This window comes from Diabrotica virgifera, chromosome 9 (assembly GCF_917563875.1).
Source record: "Diabrotica virgifera virgifera chromosome 9, PGI_DIABVI_V3a".
NCBI lineage: Eukaryota > Metazoa > Arthropoda > Insecta > Coleoptera > Chrysomelidae > Diabrotica > Diabrotica virgifera.
In genome coordinates this window covers 29,583,525-29,591,587 of record NC_065451.1, presented here as the reverse complement: position 1 = coordinate 29,591,587, position 8,063 = coordinate 29,583,525, and the positions used below count along the sequence as shown (strand labels likewise).

Genomic DNA, 8,063 nt, shown 5'->3' with positions numbered 1-8,063 from the left:
TACCTAGAATATGTTTGAGATATCCTCGTCTTCGCAAAAAAATACTTTTGGCTTCTAGTTCAATTTCCCTTAATATATTTCTTACGCCTCCAACAAATCTCAAAATATATGTCATTAATTCTACTTCAAGTGACACGTTAAGTCCGTAGTTTCTTCACGTTCACGTTTTGCTTGTTGCATTAACTCGTTCCAAAGTCTTTGTCCAAATCAGTGTCAATAGAACTGTCTCAAAGGTATCCATTTTATTCTGCAGTGTTAATTACTAATTTTTCGTCTCTGTTATTGCTTAACTGGAAAAATAGGTTAGATGAATGATGGATCCCTAGTTTTTAACTAAAGCATTTACAGCGTCAAAAGTTTCTACAAGTTTTGATTTCATTACTTCCAAGAGTTCATTGCAAATATAGTGAGACAGATAGCTAACTTAACCTTTTCATTTATTCGCATTCCGTTGTAAATGCTCAGCTAAGAAGTAGTCAAATTTAGCCTAGTATACAAGACAACATAAGTAATTTCCTTTATGACGACTTGTTAATTAATGATGATATTGTTCTTAATGTAACCATATAGTTCAGATGAAATTTACTTTCTTCGTGAGATTTTAGCAAACTATTCAAATGTTTCCAGTGAGTCCGTCCAAAATCAGTTAACTATTTTTTCAATTGAAAATAATTTTCACGGGAAACAATAAACACTTGCGTCGTATATTAGCCAAGCTCTCTTTCCTTTGCCTCCATTGGGTTTTCCTCTATAAAAGTTGCTTTCATTTAATCTTCTATAATAAGGTTTGCCTCCATCTTGATACATTTTTTACAATTTTCTAAAGAATCACTCTTTGGTTTAAAAGTTCACAGTTTTTATAAAGTCATCAGTCTTAAAATCAGACCATTTCGAAATTGCAGGTATTTCGTCGTCTTTTTTTTCTATTTTGGAAAATATGTAGATTATTTAGCGGACTTTACTTTTTTATTAACAAAAGTAACGGGTCTCTCGCCCGCCCCAAGCGCCCAGTGCATAAACCGGCACTGATAGAAAGAATATTTGGTATTTTATGCAGAAAAGATTCCCCATATTAGTATGTGAAATGAGATGCAAGTTACCTTTTGTTTGAAGAATAATATCAGCTTGTATACTTTTACATAATATTGCAGTTGTTAATAGAGAAAACATTGAAATACTGGAAAAGGAGGATGCTGTTATTTAATCAAACAAGCTGTGGCAGTACCTACATTTTCAACCAGGAGCAAATCTAGTGTAACTAAATGTTGTGTGTGTGTGTTTGTTTTAAAAGATTATTCTCCATTTAACTCAAGCCTAAATGGTTCCCACATAACAATTTCATGTTCTTGGTAGATTCAATATTCGATAAATAGACTATTGATTATGTATTTTAGAAAGGAACTACAATGTTAACGGGGTTTTATTGTTTCATATAGTCAATGGACTTTTAAATATGAAAAACCCGCGGAGTGCTACCATTTAAAGGGGTGAGTTTTTGAGAAAGGGGTGAATTAATCCCTAGGCACAAGACGAATTAGGGTGAGTTCTATGCACTTTTGGTACAAACACATCTGCAGGAAAATTGTTCCAGGTTAAATTTACTATCAAAACATTACATTTTAAAGTTAAAAATATTTTTTTTTACAAAAATATATTCAAAAGAAAAGCAAGAAAAAAAACTTCAATCCTTACTCTTTAAAATGACATTTAGTAGAAGTCTCTATGATTTATGATTTCCAAAATATGATTTTTCAAAGTTCGCCACTCACAGCGATTTTGGCCCATTTTCCTTGTTACTTCTCAAACATTGTTCTGTAACTTTTTTCTACGTAGCTTTAGGTATACGCAATGTTACATTTAATAGGAAAAAAGGTCAATTACCTTTAAAAAGTTTTATACTTTTAATGATTTTTGATATATTTTACGATTATTTTTAAATTTCTCATTATAATGTTTTTTATTGTATATGTAGGTATATAATTGGTAGGTATATTATTGTCTAATAAAAAAGAAAGCTTATTTTATTTACTTTAAAATGGTGTATCGTAAAAAATTCTGGGACTATTTTTAAACAAGATTGGAACCCTATGGAAAACTTTTTTATTAATAACTTTATGAAAAAAAAATTATGATATAATATGCAATCATATTTTTCTAATTGAAAAAAATAAAAAAAATTTAAAATTTTTCTCAAATTACGGATACTCTTGGATATCCTACGGATATCGTGTTTAAAAATTGTCCTAGAATTTTTTGCAATACACCATTTTAAAGTAAAGAAAATAAGCTTTTTTATTCCACAATGTATATACTTAAACGTACAAGAAAAAAAGTCATAATGAGAAATTTGAAAAAGCATAACTTCCTTAGAATAGAGGTATAAATAACCTTATACAATAGACTATTTTAAAGGTAATTAATTTCTCTTTCTACTATTGCATATATAGTATTTTTACTACAAAAACGTTATTACGTAGGTCAAAATTTTTGACGTAAGAGAACTGTCAAAACATTAGAATGTGACTTTTCATTATTGCTATGTTTATTATAAACACGGCAATTAGGCATTCCAATGAAACGTCAAACATGGCCGGGTGTGGGCAAAATCTAACCTTACATCGACATTAATTTGTAAAGAAAATCCTGTTTGGTTGTTTTTTTATGTTAATTGTGTAGGGAAATCTGCGAAATTGTGATAACAAATTAAATATGAAGTGGTTTATCGCCTACAGAACTGAATTATCCCATATTAGTTACCAGTTTGTGTCAATAACTACTATGGGATAATTCAGTTATGTAGGCGATACACTAGTTTATATTTATTTGCTATCACAATTTCGGTGCACAATTAACAATAAAAAACAAAACCAAACAGGATACTCTTTACAATAACTGATGTAAACCCTATATTATTAAATTTTTGCCCACTGCCGGCCATATTTTATCACGTGATTTGGAATGGTCAATAATGAAAAGTCACATTCTAATGTTTTGACATTTCTCTTACGTCAAAAATTTTGACCTACGTAATAACGTTTTTGTAGTAAAAATACTATACGTAGAAATGCGCACGAAATAGTTACAGAACAATGTTTGCGAAATAATGGGGAAAATTGCTCAAAAATGCTGTGAGCGGCAAACTTAGAAAAATCCTATTTCGGAAACTATAAATCTTAGAGAATTTTACCAAACTTCATTTTAAAGAGGAAGGATGGAAGTTATTTTTCGCTAAAGCAATGCCTATACCTATATCCCTGTGGAAAATAGTTATGGGGCTAAAAACAAAATTGCTTTCTTTCGTGTTTTTTTCTTGCTTTTATTTTGAATATATTATTTTTGTAAAAAAAAATATTTTTGACTTTAAAATGTGATGTTTGGATAGTAAATTTAACCTGGAACAATTTTCCTGTAGATGTGTTTATACCAAAAGTGCATAGAACTCACCCTAATTCGCCCTGTGACTAGGGACTAATTCACCCCTTTCTCAAAAACTCACTCATTTCAATGGTAGCACTCCATGGTTTTTTCTAATTTAGAGACAGATATGAGACAATAAAATCCCGTTAACGTTGTAGTTCCTTTTAGTTCTCTTATTTTGAACATAATCAATAGCCTAAAAGGTTTATTCCAAGAATAAACTTTTACGAATATTCTAAGTAACTACATACATGAATGTGCTCAGTATATTTTGTACGAGAATATTCTTCGAAGTATATGCAAAAAACATGAAATTTAGAATGTTTTTATAGTACATGCTATGCTTCTACTACACACATACTAAAAAGAATATATTCCGACGAATGTTGGTAGTGTATGCTTTGAACATGAAAGGAAAATCATTGTTATAGTATTTTTACTACAAAAACGTTATTACGTAGGTCAAAATTTTTGACGTAAGAGAACTGTCAAAACATTAGAATGTGACTTTTCATTATTGCTATGTTTATTATAAACACGGCAATAATGAAAAGTCACATTCTAATGTTTTGACAGTTCTCTTACGTCAAAAATTTTGACCTACGTAATAACGTTTTTGTAGTAAAAATACTAAATATGTAGTATAATGTTGATAATTTTATTTTTATTGGACTGCAGTTTGTTAATAAATTTATAAATAAATAGGTATATTATATTTTTGACTGATTTGATTTTAAGTATTTTATTATTAGCAATTTATAAATACATGATATTGGTGTTTGATTTTGAGTATCCTTTAAAATTTATTTTATATCTCATTCTGTTAAAAGGCCTTCCACAACTAGCAAAAATGTATGAACAAGGAAGTTATTTTAAAGGACAAAAATAATAATAGAAAAATTAGCTTTATGGTGTTTTTTTTATTAATTTTTTTGACAGTATGTTTAAATAAACAAATGCTGATGACATGAAAATGAAAGTGTAATACATACTTTTGGCTCAAAACTTTATAGATTATGGGACTTATGTCCCCGTTAAACCTCGGTTAGCTAATTGGGACAGAAAAGTACCTCTTTGGGCCTCTTGCGTTGTAATATCATGTATAATCATAATATCATCATCATTGGCTCTGCAACCCATGGTGGGTCTTGACCTGTTCCAGAATCAGCTTCCTATATCCCTCACCTTGGTTTTTCAATTTCGCACTCCTAATCATAATAATAAGTACAATTGTGTTTATGTCTATGTTATGCATACATTTCTGTCCTGATTAAACCCCGGTTAGCTAATGGCGGTTTAACCGGGACATAAAGTACCCGCCCTATATCTAAATAATAAAGGATTAAAATTCCAAAAACCTTTGTTTTATTGTATTAACCTGTTTATATTGTTAATGCCATACGTATATTATGTTATATCTGTTGAATTGAACTGTACTTTTTAATCCAGAATTTTAACAAATCCTAAACTTTTTCACAAGCATATTTGTGCATTCAAATTAATTGAAATTACATCTTATATTTATCTATACCTACTAAAAATATTTATTTCTACACAAAAATGTCTAAATTAATAATTATAAAGAATGTCTATGTGATCCTTGTAATTAACAGTTTAAAATTATTTACAAATTATATTTATAGCTTCAATAAATGTCCTTGTTTCATATTGATATGGGTCAAACCATGCATAATCTGTATCTGAGAATAAACTTTTATTTAGGAATCCTTTTTAATGAATAAAACAGGACATACATAACCAACTTAGATCCAAATATCCAAAATATAAAAATAAATCCAATAATCCGATCAAAGATGTGACAGTGACAAATACAAAATACAATTGAAGTTAGACGCGTTTCTTGTTTCTCAACGTAATTTGTCCTTCACACTATCTCGGAAACGGCAACGTTGGAGTTGAGGACACGCACGCGCAAATTAGGGAGCCGCACTGTATCTTTAGCCGCACCTCACTCCATGCCCCGGAATCTCATATGAAAAAATTGGGGAATTTCCCCCACCACTTCCACACCGCTCAACTAAAGAAAGAGAAACGACAGCCTTTCTCGCTCACGAAGACTTTAACCAATCATTTATGTTAAAACACCATAACACCATACAAGAATCTACAGGTCGAGCAAGTCTCGTAAATTTCACGATTGCGAGCCACGCTTCACGCAACCGTGTTTGCGTACTTGTGTTTCGAGTTGCGTGGTCGTGCGGAGTTATATTTACCAAATTTAAATATAATCGTTTTCAAAATTAAATCAATATGGCTACTGGGTGTAAAAGATAAATCTTATTCTATCTGTTCTTAATGAGTTTTAGATAATTTTAGTTGTATTTCTTTGTAATTTATGTACAGGTTTTACTAGCGAAATGAAAATTTTCCTGTCCTGTCTGCTGTAATCATTTTATATCTGGTAAGTTACAATTACAACAGTAACGATTTTTGAAGATGTTAACATTTTAATCTTATAGGAAAACCAGCCGACTTAATCGATAATAACAATCTCCAGATTGGGTTCCTTCAATAAATATGGTCTATAAACACAATGAAATAAGTTCCCCAAAATCTAAAATGGAGTGGTATCAAAGGAGAATTAAAGGGAAAAATATTCATATTGAAATTATTTATAAGGCACTGGACTGTCTTAAATTCTACAATAATACTAGGTGGGTAAATGATTTTAGACATTTTTCATTAAGAGTAGATTAAGATTAAGTAGATTGTCATTCAGTAGATTTAAGACTTGTTTACACGGGTAGAGTAATGATGCAAGTACTTGATAGAGTAGAGTAACTCTACCTGTAAAAATGCTCAGCACAGTAGAATAGCTAGTAGAGTGTATAGTAGGAGTTAAAGTAGAGTGACTAGCAACATATGGCAAAGTAACAACTACTCTATGACCACCACCACTGCCAAAATGTCTACTCGGCTGCACACTCTACCCATGGAACACGCTCAATTATGGCAGAATAGAGTAGGTAGGAGAGTACATGGGGGCGCTGTCATTCTGGCTGGAATTGTGTTTTGTGTAAATAGTGAAAATGAAGTTCACCGAAGATGAAACTTTAAAACTTGTAGAGCTATAATAGGCGAATACCAGTGTTTATGGAATTTAGGTAGTGTATACTACAGAAATAAAAGTTTGCAGCAAGCTGCAGAGGATGAAATCGTCGAAAGAATGGCAAAGGGGGCTTTGGAGTAAACGAGCTTAAGCAAAAAATTAAGAATTTAAGGTGCACTTATAATCAAGAGTGTTTAAAAATACAAAAATTGGTTTCACTATACTAGCATCAGTACTATACTTGTACTCTCCTCATGTGAATGGTATCAAGCCATTTTTGGTAGAGTACTACCACTACTCTACTCTCCTCAAAACTCTACCCATGTAAACAAGTCTTTAGAAACAGTGGAAAATGAGGTAGCTAGTAGAGTAGTAGTAGAGTAAAATATACTGGTTTAGCAAATTACAATGTTTTAAGGTAATACAGTAGCGATAAACAGGTAGCCAAAACGTGTTCCAAGATTGTCACTGTAATTTTGAATATTTTTTCGAGGCATTTGGCACACGTATTCGTAAAATAATAAAGAATGGCGGTACAGAGCCCAATTTGAAAAATATATTAATATGTGGAAATTACTCTGTAATTATACAATATTTAAAAAACGAGCCTGTACTGCCATTAAGAAGAACAAAAAAATACACTTTCTTCAAAAATAAACTTTTTTATCCGATGCCTAGATTTTGTGTAATTTTGGAACTACTAATGAAATAAAAAATTTTAGTAGTTCCAAAATAACACAAAATCGGATAAAAAAGTTGTATTTGAAAAAAGTGTATTTTTTGTTCTTCTTAATGGCGGTACAAGCTCGTTTTTTTATATTGTATTTAATTACAGAGTAATTTCCACATATTAATATATTTTTCAAATTGGGCTCTGTACCGCCATTCTTTATTATATTACGAATATGTGTGCCAAATATCTTGAAAAAATATTCAAAATTACAGCCGCAATCTTGGAACACATTTTCGCTACCTGTTGATCGATACTGTTTCCTCTTAAGATAGTTTTAATAGTTATTTATGATATAAGTATTAAAAGTACAATTTTAAGACGCGCATGTGAAAGTTAACTTGAAAAAATAATTTTATTAATGTTTTGACTTCCACATCAGATGTCATTGTCAAAATACAAAATATTCATTATTATTAGGTTTGTTCTAGCAAACAGTCAAACTAGTCAAAAACCATCAGCAAACAGTTGGTCAGTAAAAGAACATAATACAGTCACCAGTGCGATCCCCTCTACTCGCGCTGGTCCACTATTCGCTGATGGTTTCAAACTGATGCCAGAACAAACCTATTATTATTATGCATATCATTATCTGTAAATAATATTTCTTCTGATTGTTAATTGTAAAGGATAGAAAAATTACCATTTATTTTATTTTTTTTAGAATCAGCTGAGAGAAGTGGTCTACAAAAAACCAGGAAGGAAACGGAATATGTGGCTACGAAAGGCAAAAGAAAGGTTTACAAAGCAAATGTGACACATTTTTTTGAAATATTTAGGAATATCAGTAAATTGCACTAAAAAAATGTATGAAAAGATTTTGTTCAATAAAAATGTTTATATTTA

At 30.7% G+C, this 8,063-nt stretch overlaps 1 long non-coding RNA gene across 1 annotated transcript; it reads left to right on the top strand.

Moving 5' to 3' along the window:
* Positions 1-5,535: 5,535 nt before the first annotated feature.
* Positions 5,536-8,063, top strand: LOC126892647 (uncharacterized). Its single transcript, XR_007700942.1, has 3 exons — positions 5,536-5,839; positions 5,898-6,092; positions 7,882-8,063. It is a non-coding gene; the product is annotated as an uncharacterized LOC126892647 (long non-coding RNA).